The sequence below is a fragment of the Osmia lignaria genome, chromosome 4, assembly GCF_051020975.1.
Source record: "Osmia lignaria lignaria isolate PbOS001 chromosome 4, iyOsmLign1, whole genome shotgun sequence".
NCBI classification, from domain to species: Eukaryota; Metazoa; Arthropoda; class Insecta; order Hymenoptera; family Megachilidae; genus Osmia; species Osmia lignaria.
Window position 1 is genome coordinate 10,797,947 of NC_135035.1, and position 12,445 is coordinate 10,810,391.

The 12,445-nt window shown below is 34.0% G+C and overlaps 1 long non-coding RNA gene across 2 annotated transcripts in view; it reads left to right on the top strand.

Annotated features, from left to right (window-relative positions):
• Positions 1-9,496, top strand: part of LOC117603249 (uncharacterized) — a 46,730-nt gene extending 37,234 nt beyond the window's left edge. The window contains exons 3-4 of one of the 2 annotated variants that reach the window (XR_004581171.2): positions 7,821-8,238; positions 8,320-9,496. This is a non-coding gene — a long non-coding RNA (uncharacterized LOC117603249). The remainder of the gene's footprint in view (positions 1-7,820; positions 8,239-8,319) is intronic. The other variant, XR_004581170.2, reaches the window with a different exon arrangement.
• The last annotated feature ends 2,949 nt before the right edge of the window (positions 9,497-12,445 follow it).

Below are 12,445 nucleotides of genomic sequence, written 5' to 3' on the forward strand. Positions count from 1 at the left end.
ATTAATAAATTAAATCGTTCGTACAAAAAATATTATTAATATAATATCACTGCTGATTTAATTTTTTTTTCAAACCCTTCATTTTATATTTACCCTTTAAAAAACGTGTCTCAAATTAATTTAATCGTTGACAAACTGCAAAGGCGTATAAATAAAATTAAAAAGCACCGAAATATACGTACATCAAAGATACGTATTACCTTTGCTCACTATGCGTGTAGCTCCCAGGAAAAGCTGTGAAAGTAACAGAGTTGGAAAAGAAAGTAAAGAAACGTCAGAGAACCTTTTCGTATTCATTCATACTTACGATCAAATATTTAAAACTCCTTCGTTAATTAAGTACTAAAAATATTTAAGTGCCCTTGACACATCAATTAAATCCACTTCATTTCAATATCTCGATTTGAAGATTCTCAATTTCATTAATTTGCAATTTTTATTGCTAAATTATTATGAAAGATTCACTACAATAATTCCACTTGTAGACTAATCTCTCTAACACAGAACATTCAAGGATTCAAAAAAGGGGAAGGTAAATCCTTCAACTAATTAACTTTAACATAATCGCTAGCACGAAGATCCGGGGATGTTGCGTTTTTCTGCAAGCCATTTAAATGATTGAAAAGCAGGATGGGGGGGGGGGGGGGGGGGGGATGCTTCGAGGAAGCAAGAAAATTAAATGCAGATGGGATTTAAAGGAGCAAAAAAAAAAAGAAGATGCTCGTGTACACGAGGGGAATCACACAGCAGGCACACGTGACTCTTGTTGGCGCCTGCTAAGGCAACCAACAGGAACAAGTTTTAATTCCCTGAGTCCGCGGCTCATGACCCCGGAGGAACTGTCGAGACTTCTTCTTTTTTTTTTTTACTTTTTTCTTTGTTGCCACGATCGAAGTAGGTCAAGCCCACTTCCGCCTACCAGTAGTCTGCTTCAGCTACCATCATCGTCATCGCGATTCTGAACGTTCCTCCTCATCGTGGTTAATCTAGTCGATGCTCTAGCGATGGGAAAATTGGTATTATCAGTCATTAACCAGATGGTTATTCTGAGATATTATCAGTGACGAGGGTCATGAATTAAGTTAAGGGTAGCAAATGAAAAGTTCCAAATGGGAAATAAAAATAAAATATTCTGAGTAATTCTGGTTATAGTTTGCTATACTATGAGTATGGTCATTTTCACTTGGCAGTCCATGTGTTAATAAACCATATTATCATCTGCCATACTACGTATGACTCTTTCTACTGTGGCAGTTAACGTATTAGAGCTACTTTACTAGAGCTATTAGCACGTTGGCTGCTCTGGAAAGGTGCTTTGTTCTCTCAATATTAATGAAGATAATTTAATTTATATTAAAAATTCACGAGAATTGAAACGGTTTAGCAATTAACAATTGCTATTCAAAATAATCGAGTGGATTATTAAAACAATATGTTTGAAAATAAAAAAATGAGAAAAAAAAAAGAATGAGAATATGGAACAAGAGTGTCTCGTCGTTCGTTTTCTACGACGTCGCTGGGCAATTAGATTTAGTGCTTCTTGCTCGTACTCCCTTTTTCTGTTGTCTCTCCATTCTAGAACTCTTCTTTTCTCTCGCATCCTTGTACACGCACACGGATGGAAAAAATGCTCACGCGACCGAACGAAAGGGCGCACAGTTTCGTTTATTCTCATTGAAACTTTCCAAGCAAATCCCCATTTGTCTCTTCGTGTTCTTTCACCTTATACTCTTTTTTTTTTCTCCTCCCTGTCAGTATCATTCGTTCCTTTCTACATGTTACGATGAACCTCGGACTTGTTACCAAGCTACGGGAGCTCCCTTTAATTTTTTTCGTTCATCCTTTATTGCATAATAAGCATCCCTTTTTATTCTTTCTTCTTAAAGAACATAATGACACAAATGGTATTTTTTGAAAAAGCCTATTTTATTTGGGAAAAAATAATCTAAGGTATTTTTAAGAATAATTACAATTACAAAAAATATTTTGAAATATTATTTGCACGTGGAGAAGTGTGAATGAAGCCCAAAGCAATCTTTTATAATATAAGAATTTATGTGCCCCATAATTACACTTACGTAGGGTACAAAGTAGATTTATTGATCCCTTCAAGTCTCAAAGAGGTTTCCCAAGGCATTTTTAACGATCGTCCCCGGAACATAAATCATCGTTTTCCCATGATTTATTTCTGTTTAGCGTCTGGTATCACGGAGGCGTGGCATGGGCGTGAATCCTTAGTGTCTGCTTTTAATTTAATTTATTACATCGACTCATCACCTATCCACGACAGTATTAAGGCCTGTGAATTCTTCCTGATGAATTGTGTTTAATTAGCAGGGTTTAATTGTATTACTGTTGATCATGCGTTCAGATAACTTGCATTCGGCTTATAAGGATATAATATTCATTTGATGGCTCCAATTAATTAAAATAATAGGAAAATTAAAAACTGTTTTGTACTTAACTAGTTAAACTAATTGACTAGAAAAAAATTTTAAAGTGTCATTTTCTTAAACCAATTAAACTAAATGCTACAGCACTTCCCTCCAAAATATTACCAACTTAAATACACAATGCCATTTTTCGTTTGCCTCAAATTAACCGTACAACATCGTCCCCTAATCATTTAAACCGAGCGCATCATCCTTTATAAAAGATAATTTCTCTTTCTCTGTTTGTAACCGCTCGCAATTTGCAGAATCCTAGGTGCCATACCACCGGTGTATTCCCAATGGTGTTTTTTCCGTCCAGCTTAAATTTCCCGATTTTTAAATCCATTTTCTTTCCCTTCGTTTAATCCCGAAACTTTCGGGAATTGCTGTCGGCCACAGTTCACCCCTCCTTTTGTCCGTTAACAGCCGTATTCAGTTTAGTTTTTGGCGGGGCGCGTTAAGCGGCCAGTGAGATCCCGGAACATATTAAATGATCGTGTAATTACGAATGTTTGCCCGGACCCTCTTCATACTCCCTTTTCACCGGTGTGTTCCTCTTTGTTCCCGGGTATCCCCGACTCGCGTCTCACCTTTTTATCCGGACGAGCACCTCACGGTGTCTGGTTATGGACAGAAGAGGGTTAGATAAAGAGACGACGGCGAGTCTCGAGGTCATTTCGAACCAATTTCAGCAATGCCAGGCATTTAAATCGAGGGCCTGACGTAATCCTCGTCTCTCTTACTGTTCGCATTCCTCGCCTCATACGTTGTTCCCTATTACCATTCCTCTTCTCTTTCACCCTCTTCTCTAACTCGTCTCCATTCATTCTCATTCCTTGGTTTCTTCTCACTTTTTTTATTTTTAATGTTGGATCTCTTCCTTCTTCATCCTGCAGCCAGGCAGACTGGCGCTTCTCTATGACCCTCTTTCGTTGGTACGCACCTACGCATACCAAATGAAAGCGTACACTGTCTTCCATCGCTGGCACGCTGCTCATAATCGCCCCCGTCATCGCATGATTCCGGCTACGTCGCTTCGAAGAAAGGCCGCTTTCACGAACGCTGCCAAACTGGCTGCGGTCGTTACCCTTTATCATGCACCGATTCGACAATTCCCTATTTATCGATCCCACTAATACTGATACGCCTCGTCACGATCATCCCACGGTTCATAGTTAAGCTTAATTTGATGATACCAGAGGTGGGATACGAAACACCATGAAATAGTAAAGATTACCTTCGCAACAAGTCTACCGAACCTGAAGTCAATCCCATTGGTTTAATTAATTTTAGAGAGTTCTTTTTAATTTTTACTCCTTTCGGTCGCTATGCGTTGAAGGAAAATATAAAGGAAAGTACTTACCACTGTCCTTATGTTCTAAAATCAAAAGCAAATGCTGTTTTACTGTTTGATTTGGAAAGCTCTCTGAACATTTTGAATTACAAGTTTCTCGTAATTTATTTTACCGTCTTCAGAGTTATGAAGTATAACTTCGTGAATCCATTTAATGCTTTCAAAGTAGGAATTTGTTCGAGTTATTAAGGAAAGTTCAATTTAGCTTTCTTGAAGCTGTTCCTTAATAATATTAAGTAGAATTCATCCTGAACTTCTATAATTTTAATGTATCTAATTTGAAACTTTCAGCTTTTTAAATTGCCAGCTTACATAACTTAAATTTATTTTTTATATTTATTATGAGTAAAATATTGGCATTAAAATAAAATAAAAATGTAAATTAAAAGATTGTTTTCAGCTTTAATAAAAGTCCACTCATCTATGAATAATAAAGTAATCTCTGAATTTTTTATGAATTTATTTACAGCATTGATGCACCAATAAATTATTTTGCAAATGAATAATTCACACTCAATCCACAAAGGGAATATATTGTCTTGTTAATATTTATAAAAATGTATTTCTATCTTTTAAACGATAAAAATATATATCACAAATTGAATGTAATTTTATATGATCCTTATTAGTATGCACGAGATGATATTAGTATGAAAGTAACGTGATATAAAGTATGCCAATTACTAGATCGAATCTCTTACCATGTTACACGTAACACGAAACAGGTTGGGCTACAGCTTTAGCACCATAAATTATGTAACTCAATTCACTTATATTTTATTAAATTCGTTATCACCTACATGAAATTGATAAAAATTGAAAATAATATAAATTTTAAAAATTGTAATGAAAAATCGAAAGCAATATTAAATACTCATAACTTCATTTCTGGGCTGTTTGCAAACGCAAACAGTGTAAAATAGTAATTTGTAACGATAATGATGTTTGCAAAAAGAAGTTTCTTTATATAAACTTAATGATATTCTAAAAGTTTTCTAAACTTCCAGCTACCACTTAATTGCAATTCTCCAGCAGGCACTATAATTAATCAGTGCACGTAGAAAATTGCATCTTCTCATCATTCTAACCAGCGAATTTCAATTAAGCATTCAAAAGCTCTGCTCGTAGATCGATCGTGAATCCCCCAGTCGAACTGGAATCAACTCACTGCACGATTCATCCCTCATTTAAACTGGCCACGATCGCGCTAATGAAAATCGCGAATCTAATTAAACTGAAAACGTGAATTTCCCATGTGAACTTAAAACATAAACAAATATATAATAAATCAACTTTAACATCAATCTTATATAAAAAAGTAAAAGCAACGATAATACATTTTAAATAATTTTATTATCAAATTGGTTTTATCAAACCTAAGAACAAAGATATTTTTTTTTTAATTCTAGAATTCCTAGAAAAAGAATATGTAAATCTGCCTGAGTATAATGAGAAGGAGAATAGGTCCATAAGAATAACAGTTCCGGAGATAAAAATTTATTTATAAGATCAAGATTTATGAAAATGGGACAAAATTTGCAAATATGATTAACTATATTTCCATAACTGTTGGTTTAAGGATCTAGATTTATAAACTGTTTTGTATTCAGAATCACATCCAATTGTATGGTTTTGTCTTATAACTTGGAGAAAATTATGTAAAATATATGAAAGGTATACTCTTCGAAATTATTACAAATATTCAATCAATATTAACCTATTTATATTAGTAGAAGATCTGAAAAATATATCATAATGCAACAATTCATTACCATTTTTATTATTAATTAATTTCTATATTTACACCGTTGAATTAAATAATATTTCAGATGAACAATTGATGGTATACTATTATTCCGTTCTCTGGGAAAAAATTATGTTAATTCATTGTTCAAGGAAAAGCGTGCAGAAACCAATACTGCATTTCCTGAAAGAATTTTATATTTAATTGTAGCATTACTCTTTAATTAGAAGGGAAAGGTATCGTCTAAAGATACATTGTATACAATGCAGAGTAATTCTTCTTTATTCTCTTCTATTTATACATTAAATACAGTTAACAATTTAATTTCCTGAGAATGATACATCCATCGTCTTCTAAAAATACCACGGTGATCACTTATTTTGTACAGGGTAAAATTAGAATTAGAGACATGCATTTTTGTGCATCGGTGCATCAGAAAAGTGCATCTTCTTCTTTTAAATAAAACTATACTTCTGAATGCATTATTCAATGCAGTTTTTTCTTCTCTTCAAGATACTGAAATACTGATGCCTTTAAATTATTATTTTAACAATTGTTGCAATTTAAAATTATGACTGTTAATCATATTGCAATGAAACTTAAAATTTCTCTCTCTTCATCAAACCAAAAAATAAAGGTAAAACGTTCCAAAAAGATGAAGCAGTCTATTCAGGAGAATTTCGATTGCAAAATTGTACGAATAGAGAAAGCAAGTGAACCAATAAGGTTACCGAGGCAGTACGGTAGTAGAGGCAGCAAAAGCATAGAAACGAATCGTTTCGTCTCGAGAAGGAGAAGATATCCTGGTGGAAAGCAGCTCGTTGACACGAACATTTGCAACTGGAGACACTCAGGTGTTGTGGAGCGAACGGTTGTACAGGCCGACAGAAAGGAGCAAGCCGAAGGAAGAGGTTGGTAATGGTGAAACTATCTTGGGGTTATGCTCCGGTCACTGACATCTCAGACCGTAATGCTATACTCTTTCCTCTTCTGGACACCGAGTTTGCCCTCTGACAGCCTGTATCTTGAGATTGCGAGCCTCTTTCACGATGCAACTCTCCATGCTTCCACCTTGTACGACTGGATAACCAGATACGTATCTATGAAAAATATCAGATTCGTGGAAAAGTTCTGTCCTATTTCATTAGGTCACGGCTCTGAAGATGTCACGCTTGAGAACCATCATTTAGACATTTAGACATAAATCAAGGTTTGATGACTGTGAATCCCAGAAATCTTAATCCGTGTAAGTTTGACGGAAATATTATTTTCACGAGTCCTACGCAAGGTGTTATTGATTACTTGAAAAAATGATTGATGGAAGTTGGTTGCATAGTTGATTGAGATATTAATGGAAAATCGCATGGGATGCCTCTATGTTGAACATGTTGAATAATTTAAGTAGAATTTATGAGTATTTTCTCATTAGATTATCAGGAATACTTAATCTTTGAAAAAGATATGAATTTTCCAATTACATTTTGAAAATGTTTAGATCTGATTCTAATATCTTGTTTCCATGAAATCCTATAAGAATGATGTTAGCATTTCATTCCTCTTGTGTTAGAACCATATGTAATCGCATTGTTACATGCACTTTAGTAAATACCTGATCGACCGTGAGCGAGTGCCACTAAACCGATTACTATACTTTATGGTGCGCGGTGTTAACAGCCATCCTCGTAAGTGCACTTAACAGCAACTTAAATGTATCCGAGAGACTGTTAAACATCAATCTAATTTCAGATTAATCCATGGATATTAATCCGCCACTTTCCAGGGGATAGAAACTTGTTTAGAAATAATTAGCAATTAACCAGGAAACTTACACTTTCGTGGATGTGTAAACTTTCTGATGGAGAATTCCTGTTGATTCAAGATTTATTATTATCGTTATTTGTTTTTGTTCTTCGTGGAAATAGAATTTGCATCACTTTTCTCGGTACAGAGGAAGATATTTATACCTGATTTCGAGAACATGGTCAGGAGCGGATTCAAATTTCCAAGACCCTGGATCCATGAAACCTTTCATGACCCCCTTGATTGGTAAACTCACACTTTAATTAAAAATTAAAATTTAATCTAAATAAAATTAAATAACGTTTAACTCGTAATTATTAAATGCATAAAGTATCCAAATTTAAAAAATCTTAAACATTGCCTTAAAAATTAAATCAAAGAAAAATAACATTTATTTTAAAAAAAGAAATTTTGTTCCTTCTGTTCAAAGAATTTCCATGAAATATTTAAAATCAGTTGGTAAATATCATTCCTTTCCGTTCTGTTTCAGCCGGACCATGAACAATGGAAGATTCGAGTGACGTCTGGATGGAAAAAAAAAGGAGAAAGAATCGAAAGTAGGATGAACCGTGAACGGTCTTGATTCCTTGGTCGTCATAGCTGAGTGCAGCTTCGGAGTTCTCTGCGCTCTTCACTTCTTTCTTCCTTCATTCTCCTCTATCCGGCACCCTATTTTCCTATAGCCCCTCTAATGGCTCTCGAGGTCCCTGTCTTATCGGTGACACTCGTCCCACCTGCTTCTGGATCTTTTCTCAATGCTTCCAATGTTCTCGCGGTGACACGGGAACACGATTGGGGAAATCGGTGAAAGAAGAACACGAGAAGAAGGGCATAAGAGCCGAACGTTACGGGCGGGCCTGACTCTTTGCTCTGCCCGTATCTGGTCGTTTGGGTGAGCAAAGTTTCAGGTGTGTTCGTGGCAGTCTATCGTCATGGTTTATGGAGCAAATTAAATTATTGCTCGGTAAATTGGTTAATATTTTTATTAGGACTCTGCCATATCGAGGGTGACGTCTTATGATGACATTCGATCTATAGGCTTGACGTCTTATGACGACATCTGTGCTGAGAGTGTTAGGTAAAGTTTTTCTTTAATTTCAAAAAGACATGTAGCATTAAGTGATAAAAGAATTCCTTATTTCAAAAATTTATTTGCAGGTCATGCATGGTCTAAAATTCTACTATACTTTTTTTTTCTTATAACAAAGAAAGGAATTTATTAGTGCTTGTAATGAATATGTTAAATATAATGGAAATTAAATGTCTGCAGGAAACGGGAATAAATATTTAGGTTGTAACGAAGCATCCTCGACAGTACTCTTACGCCTGAAATTTGCTTTTTACCTGGCCCTCGTGCTCTCTTACTTTGAGAAAACAAAGGTGAGCAAAGTTTCAGGTGTGTGAGTGCGTTGGAATCAGCAGTGAATCGTGATAATGGAAGAACCGTATGCTGTATCATCTTGAAAAATAAAGTATTATTAAACTATTGTCCTCAATATAATAAATAAAATTATTTTGTGTCAACTAATGGATAAAAAATATTAACCCAAAGTTGAAGATTCAATAGAAACTACTACATAATGAATCAACTGATTTTTAGCTTAATACTGTTCATTAGCGAATATCCAATATTCAGTCGCCTATATCGATAATTCTAAATATAATAATGTAAATAAAAATCTTAAAAAATTGTTTTATTAAATAAAAATTATTGTAATCCTAAATTTCCAACTCCCTTAAATATCTTCCATTAAAATTACAAAATTAAGTTATGTTTCTCAGTTTGACGCATATTTAAGTATCCCACCAGATATATAAATATAATTTGTTGACGAATTTAGCTCTCACGAAAATCGTAATAAATGATTCGATTTAAAATTAAACTTTCCTGCTGGAAAACTGGTAGCCACAAGGGATGCGTTCAAGAATCGGTTAGTCTAAGATTAGCAATGAAGTTAGACAGGTCTTGGAAAGACTAATAAATCAAGTCAAGCGTTAGGATCTGGTTTCCGTCAGTGTCAGGCTTCCTCCTACGTGTATAAATCAATAACAGGCTGGTTAAAGCCGATGTAATTGAGAGAATGTAATTTTATACTTGAAAGTCAATAAGAAATTGTACACTCGCGTTAAATCAAATAAATCCGAGGGGATTTAATTAATTTTACACTTCAGACTTGAGATACTTATTTTCAATATTTTGAAATTATGCATATAGAAATTAAAAATATTTAGATAATTCAAAACAAGTATAACTTGAGAAACTTTGTATATCTATTATATATTCATAAAAATATGGAAAACAGTTTTCTTACATCAATTTTTGCTTTCTAGAATAGTCGGTTTAATGATTCATCATTTCTTTATTAATTAAAAAAATAATTTTTAAAGGAACAGGATAAATTTTAGAAAATGAAAATACAATAGTATGGAATACAAAATTAAATTAAAATTGGGGTTCTGTCCATGGTCCGCCGTCCGAGGGTTAAACTAATGATCCTATTAAACGGTCTTTAAGCATCCTTAGTAAAATAATACAGGAGTACGATCAACGACGATTCAGCGAATTGCTTCCATTTAAATATGAATTTACCCCAGGCAATTAATTAATTAATCCATCAAAGGCATCGCGTTTGCGGAGGGGGAGCACGGTGAACTTGTCTGTTAGGGCTTATAGGATTGTACCTTCATACATCAGAATTACGTACCGTGTTCAGGATAAGGGTACTTATTTTCAAACGATAATCTACAGTTTACAATCATGAAAGATTATCGGCTTTATAATTACAAAGCCCTACATTTAATATTCAAACACCATGATATTTAAATCATTATTGCTCCATATACCTATTTATAAATACATTAACCCTTTGAACACGATAAATCTATATATGCGTTCAATTATTATGGTGACTTACAATCAGAAATTCATGAATCTTCTTATAATCTTGATAAAAATAAGAATTTGGAATTTACAATTATCATCAGCACACAAATTTGGAATTTTGATATAAAATTGGAAACAAAAAAAGACATTTAACAAACATTTTAACTTAAACAATAAAAATTCATAGATTATTGTTTAAGGGGAACGATATTACAGGTACGTGCAGGAACTTGTTCATAGTTTTGCGTCGATAGTTGATAATACCTCGAGTTCGTTATTGCCAAAAGTTTCGACTGTTAAACTAACGTGCTGATAATATTGCTGGCATCGAGTTTAAACTGTTAACACATCGGCCAGCCTACCGTGTATCCGAAATATATTAGTCGCGATAAGAACAACTGAACTGTTGTATTTTAGGTGTCGGATAAGTTACCTGTTATCTGTTTGCCCCCTTTATTACGTTTCTTCAGCGGCTCAGGTTAATTGGAAAACTTGCTATCTGCTTCTTTTCTTTTATTTTTTAATATCATTCTCATTGATTTCATGATTGAATCTCTATCTGTCGAAACAATGAGGAGAAAAGAGTGTTCAAATCTTCAAATAAAGCCTTTCATTTAATTTAATTAAATTTTTTATTCAGCTAGTAATTAATTACTCTAATTTGGTAATTATTATAAATATAGTAATGTGCTAGTTGACCCGATGTAGATCGAATAAAAATGAAATAATAGAGATAAAACTAAAAGATGGAGGGTCAATTTTAATCATGCCATGTCCTGTACATTATATTTTTAACAATGAATCATGGTACCTAAGGGTTTAAGGAATCGATGGAAAAATGTCCTTATTTTCTTTCTTGGAAAAGTCTATAACAGTCTATGATTTTCTCTCTATGACGGTTTCTCTGCCCCTAACACGCGACGTTTTATTGAATCGAGCCATTTTATGAAGGAATAAAGAGGAGATATTTGTGAGACTCGTATCGAGCTCCGTTTGTCTCGAATTTTATTGCCAAGTTGTTCCAAGTGTTCGCTACCGTCGCGTCGCACGGTATTCCTTTAAATCATGAACGTGGAAACAGAGTCCGATCACGTGAACAGGGAAGATAGAAAACGTGCGATCGTGAACGTACATGTATCTATTGTTGAACGGGCATTCAATGGATTATTGAAAAGGGGAGAAGGTGTATTTTTGACGCAGAAGGTCGTCGATTCGATAATTGATTTTACGGGACGGTCTATCGAAGAAATGAGGACGCAGTTCTGTTCTTTTGTCGTTAAAGAGCACGGAAAAAGATTCAAGGCTGGTGTATTAAAATGTACACTTCGATGTTTAAAGCTATTGTAAGATAGAATTTTAGAATTTTGGAATTTAAAAATTTTAGGATGATGAAGGGAGTCCACTTTTTAAAGGACCAAGCTCTTCTTTGACCTATTCTAATTGCATGCACCAGTCAATTCATAATTAAAATAATTTTTAACACAAGAAATAACACCACAGATCGACCTTCTGTTAATCGAACTCCTGTTTACATCAGAATTAGAAGAAACAACTGGTTGCATAGGTGGGTTGCATAGGTGATCCCTGATACGATAAACCTGAAGTGCATGTAAGCAGCATGGTAAGCTTTACGCAACACCCTGTCACGACAGAATGGATATCCTTTGCGCAATATCTATAAATAAACTAGTTCATAGACAGACTATAATAATGAGACATTACTCTGGACAAGAATAATAAATCTTAGATTAGATTGGTAAATTTGCAACAATATACTCGATTGCTTGATTATTTCTTCGCCCTGTTTCACGGTTTAATCGGACCATTTGTCGACTGATTTTCTATGTGACACAAACTGCATAAGTAGTTCTATTGGAAATTTATAATATTATTCTTTTTAAGTCCTTTTCATTTTAAGTTTCACAACATTTAAATGTTTCCTGAAGGTTTTACACGTGAAAATGCAAGTATCCGCCTTGCATTACATATGCAAATTTAATTATCCTCGTTTAATAATTGATAGATAAGCTGTAACTATGACTAATCGGGAACTCCATTGATTAATCGTGTCTTTTGAATTTAATTATCAACACTGATTACATATTGTACACGCATTATGATAATTAACTAATAAAAATGACACTAAAAGTGATAATTAACTAATATTCCATTAATGTTACGCTAATATAATTATCAATAAAGAAATCTTCTTAAGCTCTATGCTGTTCCTA